This window comes from Pseudophryne corroboree, unplaced genomic scaffold (genome assembly GCF_028390025.1).
Source record: "Pseudophryne corroboree isolate aPseCor3 unplaced genomic scaffold, aPseCor3.hap2 scaffold_567, whole genome shotgun sequence".
NCBI classification, from domain to species: Eukaryota; Metazoa; Chordata; class Amphibia; order Anura; family Myobatrachidae; genus Pseudophryne; species Pseudophryne corroboree.
The window spans coordinates 169,423-181,485 of record NW_026970166.1 but is presented as its reverse complement, the minus strand read 5'-3'; positions in this window follow the sequence as shown (position 1 = coordinate 181,485).

Genomic DNA, 12,063 nt, shown 5'->3' with positions numbered 1-12,063 from the left:
GTAAACCGCCAAGGCGGCACAAGGAGCAGAGTGGCGATGGCGGAAGCCACCAGAATTCTTCGCTGGGTGGAGAATCATGTAAGCGCACTGTCAGCAGTGTTCATTCCGGGAGTGGACAACTGGGAAGCAGACTTCCTCAGCAGACACGACCTACATCCAGGAGAGTGGGGACTCCATCAGGAAGTCTTCGCACAGATTGCAAGTCGGTGGGGACTGTTCCAGATAGACATGATGGCGTCCCGCCTCAACAAAAAGCTACAGAGGTATTGCACCAGGTCAAGAGACCCTCAGGCAGTAGCTGTTTAAACAGCTCTTCATTTTCTGATTTTATGTTTATGCTAACAAATTTGCTCTCTGAAAAGTGTCCACAAAGCCAAGTCTCTGATTAACACCTTTGTAGGAATGGTTTTTCACCTATTACTGAATTAAACTTGCTTCATTGGAAAGGCAGCAAGATGCATCCTCATTTCAATGTCTACTGAAATAATACAGGTTGACACCAGGAAACATTAACGCCACTGCATCCTTGCTGCTTTCGCATGTGGAAGTCTGTTTAATGTGAAAACAAGGTGATATCTAATTAGCACACAGGTAAGGAATTAAGAAAATCTTTATTTAAGGGTGAAGGTGTTTCTCACAAAATCGTTGCCCCAATGCATCATTGAAATTCAAGCTGGAAAGATGATTTTAATATATCACTTGTACATTTTGTATTGCTCTTCTGGTGACAATGTAGTTTGTTTTTGTCAATTACCATTTTAATAATAGGGTAAAGAAAATTAAGTGGATTTTTGAAAGAAAACAATACTGTCAATATACTATTAAAACAAATTAAAATGGTAAAAGTTATTGTACTTTAAGTAAAAATAAAAGAGCAAAAATATCAATCCCAGTTTTGGATTACTTTAATTAACAAAAAAAAATGCATATAGCAGAGGATAGTTTCAATCTGCCTACCTCTGGGTTATGGGCCCAGCATGTTTCCATTGCAGTACTCTGCTGCACATGTAAGTGCAAGAGATCCTGAAGCACTCACTCATCATGGGAAAGTACCAATGTGTTTCTTCGTTGGTTGATGGAAGAAACATCTTACAAAAACTCTCCAGATTATTGACTTTTTAAAGTTTTTCTAGGAAACGTTCTAGATGAATGCTTATTAGCCTTTGTCAGTATGTATGTTTGTAAAGTGTCTCTGTGGCGCAATCGGTTAGTGTGTTTGGTTATTAATCAAAGGGTTGGTGGTTCAATCCCACCCAGCGATGTAATTGACCTTGTTATCAGATTTTGGTGATCTTTAAGTAGACAAGTCAAAATTTCAAACCCCCTTCTTATGGTGTAGGGTACCTGGCCTACTCTGATGTAATCAGAGTTAGATTTGAATCAGTGATTTTATAAAAAAAACAGCTAGGAAGCACAATTTAGCAGTGGGTTGCAGAGAAAAAGAAATATGCTGGCAGAAAAATCCAATTGAGTGATTAAACAGCTCTTCATTTTCTGGCTTTATTTTTATGCTAACTAATTTGTTCTCTGAAAAGTGTCCACAAAGCCAAGTATCTGATTAACATATTTGTAGGGATGGTTTTTCACCTATTACTAAATTAAACTTGCTTCATTGGAAAGGCAGCAAGATGCATCCTCATTTCAATATCTACTGAAATAATACAGGTTGACACCAGGAAACATTAACGCCACTGCATCCTTGCTGCTTTCTCATGTGGAAGTCTGTTTAATGTGAAAACAAGGTGATATCTAATTAGCACACAGGTAAGGAATTAAGAAAATCTTTATTTAAGGGTGAAGATGTTTCTCACAAAATCGTTGCCCCAATGCATCATTGAAATTCAAGCTGGAAAGATGATTTTAATATATCACTTGTACATTTTGTATTGCTCTTCTGGTGACAATGTAGTTTGTTTTTGTCACTTACCATTTTAATAATCGGGTAAAGAAAATTAATTGGATTTTTGAAAGAAAACAACACTGTCAATATACTATTAAAACAAATTAAAATGGTAAAAGTTATTGTACTTTAAGTAAAAATAAAAGCTAAAATATCAATCCCAGTTTTGGATTACTTTAATGAACAAAAAAAATGCATATAGCAAAGGATAGTATCAATCTGCCTACCTCTGGGTTATGGGCCCAGCATGCTTCCATTGCAGTACTCTGCTGCACATGTAAGTGCAAGAGATCCTGAAGCACTCACTCATCATGGGAAAGTACCAATGTGTTTCTTCATTGGTTGCTGGAAGAAACATCTTACAAAAACTCTCCAGGTTATTGACTTTTTAAAGTTTTTCTAGGAAACGTTCTAGATGAATGCTTATTAGTCTTTGTCAGTATGTACTTTTTGCAAAGTGTCTCTGTGGCGCAATCGGTTAGTGTGTTCAGCTATTAATCAAAAGGTTGGTGGTTCAATCCCATCCAGGGACGTAATTGACCTTGTGATCAAATTTTGGTAATATTTAAGTAGACAAGTCATATAGCAGAGGATAGTTTCAATCTGCCTACCTCTGGGTTATGGACCCAGCATGCTTCCATTACAGTACTCTGCTGCACATGTAAGTGCAAGAGATCCTGAAGCACTCACTCATCATGGGAAAGTACCAATGTGTTTCTTCATTGGTTGATGGAAGAAACATCTTACAAAAACTCTCCAGATTATTGACTATTTAAAGTTTTTATAGGAAACGTTCTAGATGAATGCTTATTAGCCTTTGTCAGTATGTACTTTTGCAAAGTTTCGCTGTGGCGCAATCAGTTAGTGTATACGGCTATTAACCAAAAGGTTGGTGGTTCAATCCCACCCAGGGATGTAATTGAACTTATTATCAGATTTTGTTGATCTTTAAGTAGACAAGTCAAAATTTTGAAAACCCCTGCTATGGTGTAGGGTACCTGGCCTTCTCTGATGTAATCAGAGTTAGATTTGATTCATACTGTTAACTGGGTAGTATATCACAAGTTATACGGTGTGATTGGTGTGGCTGGTATGAATCTTGACCTTGGATTAACAAAAATCCTTTCCTCGTACTGTCCGTCTCCTCTGGGCACAGTTTCTCTAACTGAGGTATGGAGGAGGGGCATAGAGGGAGGAGCCAGTGCACACCCAGATCTAAAGTCTTTCTTAAAGTGCCCATGTCTGCTGCGGAGCCCGTCTATCCCCCATGGTCCTTACGGAGTCCCCATCATCCTCTACGGACTACGAGAAAAAAAAATTACCGATAGGTTTAAAATGTTATTTTTTTCTCTGCAACCCACTGCTAAATTGTGCTTCCTAGCTGTTTTTTATAAAATCACTTAATTAAATCTAACTCTGATTACGTCAGAGAAGGCCAGGTACCCTACACCATAAGAGGGGGTTTGAAATTTTGACTTGTCTACTTAAAGATCACCAAAATCTGATGACAAGGTCAATTACATCCCTGGGTGGGATTGAACCACCAACCTTTTGGTTAATAGCCCATGTAAGTGCAAGAAATCCTGAAGCACTCACTCATCATGGGAAAGTACCAATGTGTTTCTTACAAAAATTCTCCAGATTATTGACTTTTTAAAGTTTTTCTAGGAAACGTTCTAGATGAATGATTATTAGCCTTTGTCAGTATTGACTTTTGTGGCAAAACTTGGTTTACCCTGCACCAGACTGGTTATAATTGAATGACTAAATCTCAAACAACCAACTAAACAGAAAAAATATATCAAGCCCAAGTGGGCAACTATTCTGACGTTGGAGGTGCTCCCAGGAATAGTGTACCAGATACAGAATGATTTGGTGGGTGTGGAAGAGCCCACATCTTACCAAATAGAAGAAATTCCTATATTTGGAGCACTCTTTTGATGATTAATGATGTGAAAAAGATGAAAACTGTCTATAATTAAAACTTAGCTTTTATTTATCCAATACTCAACTAAAATAAAATAACAGGGGTATATTAGACGTATCAATTACTTATTCCCCTTTTAAACAGTGGTAAAAATATGAATAATTCAAAAAAGAGCAAATATCATCATCTTAAAATTATTTGTATATTTTGCTCAACAATGGATGATAAGAAAAATGATAGTAATCTATCAAACTTATCCAATGAACAGCAGTAATCACAGAAATTAATGACAAAAAAATGATAGTAATCTATCAAAAATATCCTGTGAGCAGCAGAGATGATATTGGTGATATAATTAATTACACCTTGCAGAAAAATACTGCTGTGTATGTGAGATCAGCTTCTCCCCATATTTCACAGAGTAAATCTGTGTTTTAACATCTCTTCCATGTTAAAGAGAAAATAATATCCATGTCTGTTAGAGAATACATAGTTACAATTGGGTTTTACTGCAACATTCTGTCTCCAAAATGATTCATTTGTATCTTGAATGAAAAACTGACACATTAGTGTTGTTTGTCAGGTATGTAACAAATGCAAATAAAGAAAAAACAAGATTATGCTGGCATGGATAGTAGAAAATTAGATAGTGACACTCTAGTCTGCTAGTCCCATCTGCTGTCTAACCTCATTCATGAGCGGAGGAAAGATGAGAGTAGGACCGTCGACTGTGTCACAGAAAAAAGATAGAACTGGCACACTGGCTAGAGACCCCAACGTGGTGTTAGATGGGCCCTGATGCTTATGAGCCTTGCAGGGTCCTAAATGCGCCACTTGGGTCTGAGCCAGAGTCCGAAAATGAAATAAAAAGGCCCACAGTAATAGACTAAATCACAATTGTGTTAATAACACTGCATCATTTAGCAACATTTATTGTGCAATGAGATTGCACAAAACAGACCTGCTCCTAATAAAAAACATTGCTGTTGCTAGGTAACAATTGATATTATCTTAATAGGCACAAGTTAAAACAAAATCACAGGTGTTTATATCCCCAATAATTGCGCCTTGTTTATTGCCATGTTTTTGTATGCGTTGGTACTTGTTATTTTATCAAAATTACCTGCAGGTAACTGGTCAAGTGTGAGACTGTAACTCTGAGGGCAAAGGATAGTCGGCACTCCAGTTCACTGATCCCATCTGCTGTCTGACCTCATCATTGGAGCGGAGGACAGATGAGAGTGGGATCGTGGGTTGTGCCGTGGAAAGAAAGGCAGCGGACGGCAGCCTGAGAAGCCGTATGTGGTGTTAGGCGGACCCTGTTGCCACTTGCCTTGCAGGGTCCGGATGCGCCACCGGAGACCGGGTGTCTGTCCGTGAAAGTGAAAGTTGACAGGAAGAGAGAGAGTGTGTGGGGAGTGTCGGGTGAGTGAGTCTGACCCGTAGGTTATTGTACATTACCACTCGCGATCTCCCCGAACTCGATGGATCATTGCCGCTCAGCCGTTCTGAATGACTGCTGTTGGTCACGGCTCCTCCTGCAGTGAGGAGTCCGTGCGTGAGGCCGTTAGTTGGACGTACGTTTCACCACCTGGGCTTGCTCACCTGGCAGCCTATGGTGGTGTTCAGATGGTGCATTTAAAAAGGGGATCATCAACCAATCCCTTTCCTGAGTTCTTAATTGCCTAATTATGGCATAGGTTTGTTCAGCGCTTCCATCCACCTGGCTGTGCTTATTCTATTGAAGCTCCATAAGTAATAGTTAATATACGTAGACCACTAATTATGGCATAATTTTTGTTAAACAATTCTATCCACCAGGCAGTGCTTATTCTATTAAACCTCCATAAATGAAAGTTAATATATGTGGATCACAATGGAATCAATTAAAGTAATGTTCAAAGCGTATGGTGTGTTAGATCAAAAATATCGAATAACGGTTTAATTAATAAACAGAATTTTTTTATGGAGGATAATGGTTAATCAAATCACAGTTATATAAGCTGAAAATCCAACAGAAAAATAAGATTAAAGACAATGTGCGTTTTCTAAACATACATTTAACATAATTAGAATCGACAATATGTTTCAGGAGATTTAAGCTATGACATTCTTAATGCAGAAATTAATTGATTAGTAAGAGGAAATATCTCCTGTGATAATACTAATAATAATAGTGATATCAAAATAAAAGTAATAATCATAATAGGGATAATAGGAAATAATAATAAAAAATAATGAAAATAGATATAAACATGACCGACCTGTTAATCAAAATATGCCAGTGACAGAGGTTGGTGACCCAATCGTCGTAAGTAAGATAAAAGTGACTGTAATTTACTAATTAATAGACGGTTATGATAAATAATAAATAAATAAAACTCTATTTAGAGGAACAAATCTTGTTCTGGAGATGGAAATATTGTGCATTATCCTCGCCGAATATTCATCTTTGATAATATAACCTTAAAGTTTAGGCTTTCCCGCCAAAGTCCGTATAGAGTAAAATTATGCACTGATGAATACGAAGTTGAAATTTGGGGAAATACGGAGGAGAGAAAAATGCAAAATAAATAAAAGTAATAATGATAATAATAAAAAATAATAAATAAGAATAAAAATGAGTATAAATTTGAAAATAATAGTAATAATAATGATAAATGTAAATGGGTATGAGATAGGTATAGATAAGACAATAAATATAACTGTAAAATAAAAATAAATATAAAGAATGTAAAAATAAGAATAAATATAAATATAAAATTAGAAATTAAAAATGAAACATGAAAATTAAGGATTAGAGATTATAAAGATAAATATAAATATAAAAATTTTTTTTTTTATAAAAGGGGGGTGGGGGGGCGGGGGTTTGGGAGGGGGGGGGGGGGAAATGGGTATGGAGGGACCAGGGGGAAAAAAGCGGGGGAGGGGGGGGGAGGAAAAGGGAGGGGGGGGGGGAGGGGGGAAAAAGAGGGGGGAAAGGGGGAGGGGGGGGGGAGGGAAGTGAAAACAAAAGGGGGAGGAGAAAAGGGGGGTGTAATTGAGGGAAGGGAAAATTGGAAGGGGAGGGGGAAGGGATGACAGAATGGGGAAAAAAAGGGTTAAATAATGGGAAATGGGTGACTACAGTGCAGGGGAGGCTTGTTTGGTTGTTGTGTATCATTAGTGTTGGTGCTCTGTATTGTGAATGTTATGAAACCTGATTGTGTAGAAATTGACTGCAGGTGATTAATTTAGGTTCTATGTGTAGGTCTGCTCGAAAAATCATCGAGCAGATGTAATTGTGACCTGATGGTTGTGGTATCAGAGATGAAAAATATGTGAATAAAAGTGACAAAATTGAAAAAAGTGACATTAAACACAAAATTAAAAGTGCACATGTGAGAAAACACAAAACAAATGTTTGTGGGTGATAAAGATGTTACCTTGATAGGTAATGTCAAAAAGTGTACCTAGTTGTTGTTCAAAACGGTCTAAAGAGTGTGTATATTCAAATAATAAGAATACTAGTGAGTACAGAATGTGTAAGAATTATAGAAATAAAAATAATGATAATAATAGAACTGGTGAAAAGTGGGGAGGAAAGGGAAAGGACGGTGAGTCAAGGAGGACACCAAGGGGGGAGTAGGTTAAAAATTGGGGTAATAGTTGTATATTGTTGAAATATACTGGTGATTTAATTTGCTATTGCAATTATTATGTTGATACATCTAATGAAAAGTGGCCTGATACACAGCATGTAATGAAAATAGGTCTTGCAGGCCGGGGTAGCACGAATTTGTTGGAGCCTAAGGAAAGGTTGAGTTAAGAAAGGGGAAAGAGAGAAAGAGAGAGAGCGCATACATTGGCGCCATCGAGATCTAAATGGCGTGTCTCAATATCACATGTAAATAATCATCATAGGAACACCGTATAGTTTATGTGTTCGTTGAGACCTGATGGAGCTAAACTTCCCAATAGGTAGGTCCACTGGCTCTCCTTTTTGAGTAGTTCCTGCATTACATCGCCCCCTCTGATTCCAAGTTTGACCTTTTCCAGGCCAAAAGCTTGCATTCGATGGGTGTTGTCATTATGGTGGAGATGAAAATGTCTGGCCACCGTGGTTATTTGTCGGAAGTTCTGCATATCCCTATCCACGTTTCGGATTGTTCCTGCATGTTCCAAAATCCGTTGTTTAAACATCCGTGTGGTTATTCCCACATATCTTTTGCCACACAGGCACTGTAGGCAATACACCACATTGGTTGTTTTGCAGTTGAAGTAATCGGAGATCCTGTGTTGGTTACCAAATTTGTCTGTGATTTCTTGTGTTGGCTTCATATAGTCACAGGCCCTGCAGGTCCCACAAGGGTATGTGCCTCTTACTGAAGGAGAGACGGAAGGGAGTCGTTGGTAATGACTTTGTACCCAATAGTCCTTTAGGTTGGGTGACCTTCTCCAGCTCATCGAGACCTTGTCTCCCAGGCTAGTTGCTAGGTCTGAGTCAGACAACAGAACATGCCAGTGTTTTTGTATACCTTCTTTAAGTTGTCTCCACTCCTGACAGAAGTCTCCCACAAATCTCAGGTCATCTTGATCCTTCACTTTCTTTTCTTGGAAGATGAGGGAATTCCTAGTTGTTTTCAAAAGGGAGTTCCGTGCCTTTTTAATGGATCTATTGCTGTAGCCTCGTTCCTTGAGACGGGCCGCTACCTCCTCACTTTTGTGTCGGTAGGTTGCCTCATCCGAACAGTTCCTCTTTAATCTTAGGAACTCCCCTTTGGGGATGTTCGCCTCCTGTTAGTGCTTCATCTACACGTTATAGCCCTGAATTTTCCAATGCCTAGCTCTTTGCAAAAGAGAGATATTGGCAAGGAAAAGCTGTATTGTACCTTTGCATTTTTCTCCCAAACGAAAGACACTAGAATGAAAATTTTAAAGCCTCCTGTTAGTGCTTCATCTACACGTTATAGCCCTGAATTTTCCAATGCCTATCTCTTTGCAAAAGAGAGATATCGGCAAGGAAAAGCTGTAATGTACCTTTGCATTTTTCTCCCAAACGAAGGACACTAGAATGAAAATTTTAAAGCCTCCTGTTAGTGCTTCATCTACACGTTATAGCCCTGAATTTTCAAATGCCTATCTCTTTGCAAAAGAGAGATATCGGCAAGGAAAAGCTGTATTGTACCTTTGCATTTTTCTCCCAAACGAAAGACACTAGAATGAAAATTTTAAAGCCTCCTGTTAGTGCTTCATCTAAACGTTATAGCCCTGAATTTTCCAATGCCTATCTCTTTGCAAAAGAGAGATATCGGCAAGGAAAAACTGTATTGTACCTTTGCATTTTTCTCCCAAACGAAAGACACTAGAATGAAAATTTTAAAGCCTCCTGTTAGTGCTTCATCTACACGTTATAGCCCTGAATTTTCCAATGCCTAGCTCTTTGCAAAAGAGAGATATTGGCAAGGAAAAGCTGTATTGTACCTTTGCATTTTTCTCCCAAACGAAAGACACTAGAATGAAAATTTTAAAGTCTACTGTTAGTGCTTCATCTACACGTTATAGCCCTGAATTTTCCAATGCCTAGCTCTTTGCAAAAGAGAGATATTGGCAAGGAAAAGCTGTATTGTACCTTTGCATTTTTCTCCCAAACGAAAGACACTAGAATGAAAATTTTAAAGCCTCCTGTTAGTGCTTCATCTACACGATATAGCCCTGAATTTTCCAATGCCTATCTCTTTGCAAAAGAGAGATATCGGCAAGGAAAAGCTGTATTGTACCTTTGCATTTTTCTCCCAAACGAAGGACACTAGAATGAAAATTTTAAAGCCTCCTGTTAGTGCTTCATCTACACGTTATAGCCCTGAATTTTCCAATGCCTATTTCTTTGCAAAAGAGAGATATCGGCAAGGAAAAGCTGTATTGTACCTTTGCATTTTTCTCCCAAACGAAAGACACTAGAATGAAAATTTTAAAGCCTACTGTTAGTGCTTCATCTACACGTTATAGCCCTGAATTTTCCAATGCCTAGCTCTTTGCAAAAGAGAGATATCGGCAAGGAAAAGCTGTATTGTACCTTTGCATTTTTCTCCCAAACGAAAGACACTAGAATGAAAATTTTAAAGCCTCCTGTTAGTGCTTCATCTACACGTTATAGCCCTGAATTTTCCAATGCCTATCTCTTTGCAAAAGAGAGATATCGGCAAGGAAAAGCTGTATTGTACCTTTGTTTTTTTCTCCCAAACGAAAGACACTAGAATGAAAATTTTAAAGCCTCCTATTAGTGCTTCATCTACACGTTATAGCCCTGAATTTTCCAATGCCTATCTCTTTGCAAAAGAGAGATATCGGCAAGGAAAAGCTGCATTGTACTTTTGCATTTTTCTCCCAAACGAAAGACACTAGAATGAAAATTTTAAAGCCTCCTGTTAGTGCTTCATCTACACGTTATAGCCCTGCATTTTCCAATGCCTATCTCTTTGCAAAAGAGAGATATCGGCAAGGAAAAGCTGCATTGTACTTTTGCATTTTTCTCCCAAACGAAAGACACTAGAATGAAAATTTTAAAGCCTCCTGTTAGTGCTTCATCTACACGTTATAGCCCTGAATTTTCCAATGCCTATCTCTTTGCAAAAGAGAGATATCGGCAAGGAAAAACTGTATTGTACCTTTGCATTTTTCTCCCAAACGAAAGACACTAGAATGAAAATTTTAAAGCCTCCTGTTAGTGCTTCATCTACACGTTATAGCCCTGAATTTTCCAATGCCTATCTCTTTGCAAAAGAGAGATATCGGCAAGGAAAAACTGTATTGTACCTTTGCATTTTTCTCCCAAACGAAAGACACTAGAATGAAAATTTTAAAGCCTCCTGTTAGTGCTTCATCTACACGTTATAGCCCTGAATTTTCCAATGCCTATCTCTTTGCAAAAGAGAGATATCGGCAAGGAAAAGCTGTATTGTACCTTTGCATTTTTCTCCCAAACGAAGGACACTAGAATGAAAATTTTAAAGCCTCCTATTAGTGCTTCATCTACACGTTATAGCCCTGAATTTTCCAATGCCTATCTCTTTGCAAAAGAGAGATATCGGCAAGGAAAAGCTGTATTGTACCTTTGCATTTTTCTCCCAAACGAAGTACACTAGAATGAAAATGTTAAAGCCTCCTGTTAGTGCTTCATCTAAACGTTATAGCCCTGAATTTTCCAATGCCTATCTCTTTGCAAAAGAGAGATATCGGCAAGGAAAAGCTGTATTGTACCTTTGCATTTTTCTCCCAAACGAAAGACACTAGAATGAAAATTTTAAAGCCTCCTGTTAGTGCTTCATCTACACGTTATAGCCCTGAATTTTCCAATGCCTATCTCTTTGCAAAAGAGAGATATCGGCAAGGAAATGCTGTATTGTACCTTTGCATTTTTCTCCCAAACGAAAGACACTAGAATGAAAATTTTAAAGCCTCCTGTTAGTGCTTCATCTACACGTTATAGCCCTGCATTTTCCAATGCCTATCTCTTTGTAAAAGAGAGATATCGGCAAGGAAAAGCTGCATTGTACTTTTGCATTTTTCTCCCAAACGAAAGACACTAGAATGAAAATTTTAAAGCCTCCTGTTAGTGCTTCATCTACACGTTATAGCCCTGAATTTTCCAATGCCTAGCTCTTTGCAAAAGAGAGATATTGGCAAGGAAAAGCTGTATTGTACCTTTGCATTTTTCTCCCAAACGAAAGACACTAGAATGAAAATTTTAAAGCCTACTGTTAGTGCTTCATCTACACGTTATAGCCCTGAATTTTCCAATGCCTAGCTCTTTGCAAAAGAGAGATATCGGCAAGGAAAAGCTGTATTGTACCTTTGCATTTTTCTCCCAAACGAAAGACACTAGAATGAAAATTTTAAAGCCTCCTGTTAGTGCTTCATCTACACGTTATAGCCCTGAATTTTCCAATGCCTATCTCTTTGCAAAAGAGAGATATCGGCAAGGAAAAGCTGTATTGTACCTTTGCTTTTTTCTCCCAAACGAAAGACACTAGAATGAAAATTTTAAAGCCTCCTATTAGTGCTTCATCTACACGTTATAGCCCTGAATTTTCCAATGCCTATCTCTTTGCAAAAGAGAGATATCGGCAAGGAAAAGCTGCATTGTACTTTTGCATTTTTCTCCCAAACGAAAGACACTAGAATGAAAATTTTAAAGCCTCCTGTTAGTGCTTCATCTACACGTTATAGCCCTGAATTTTCCAATGCCTAGCTCTTT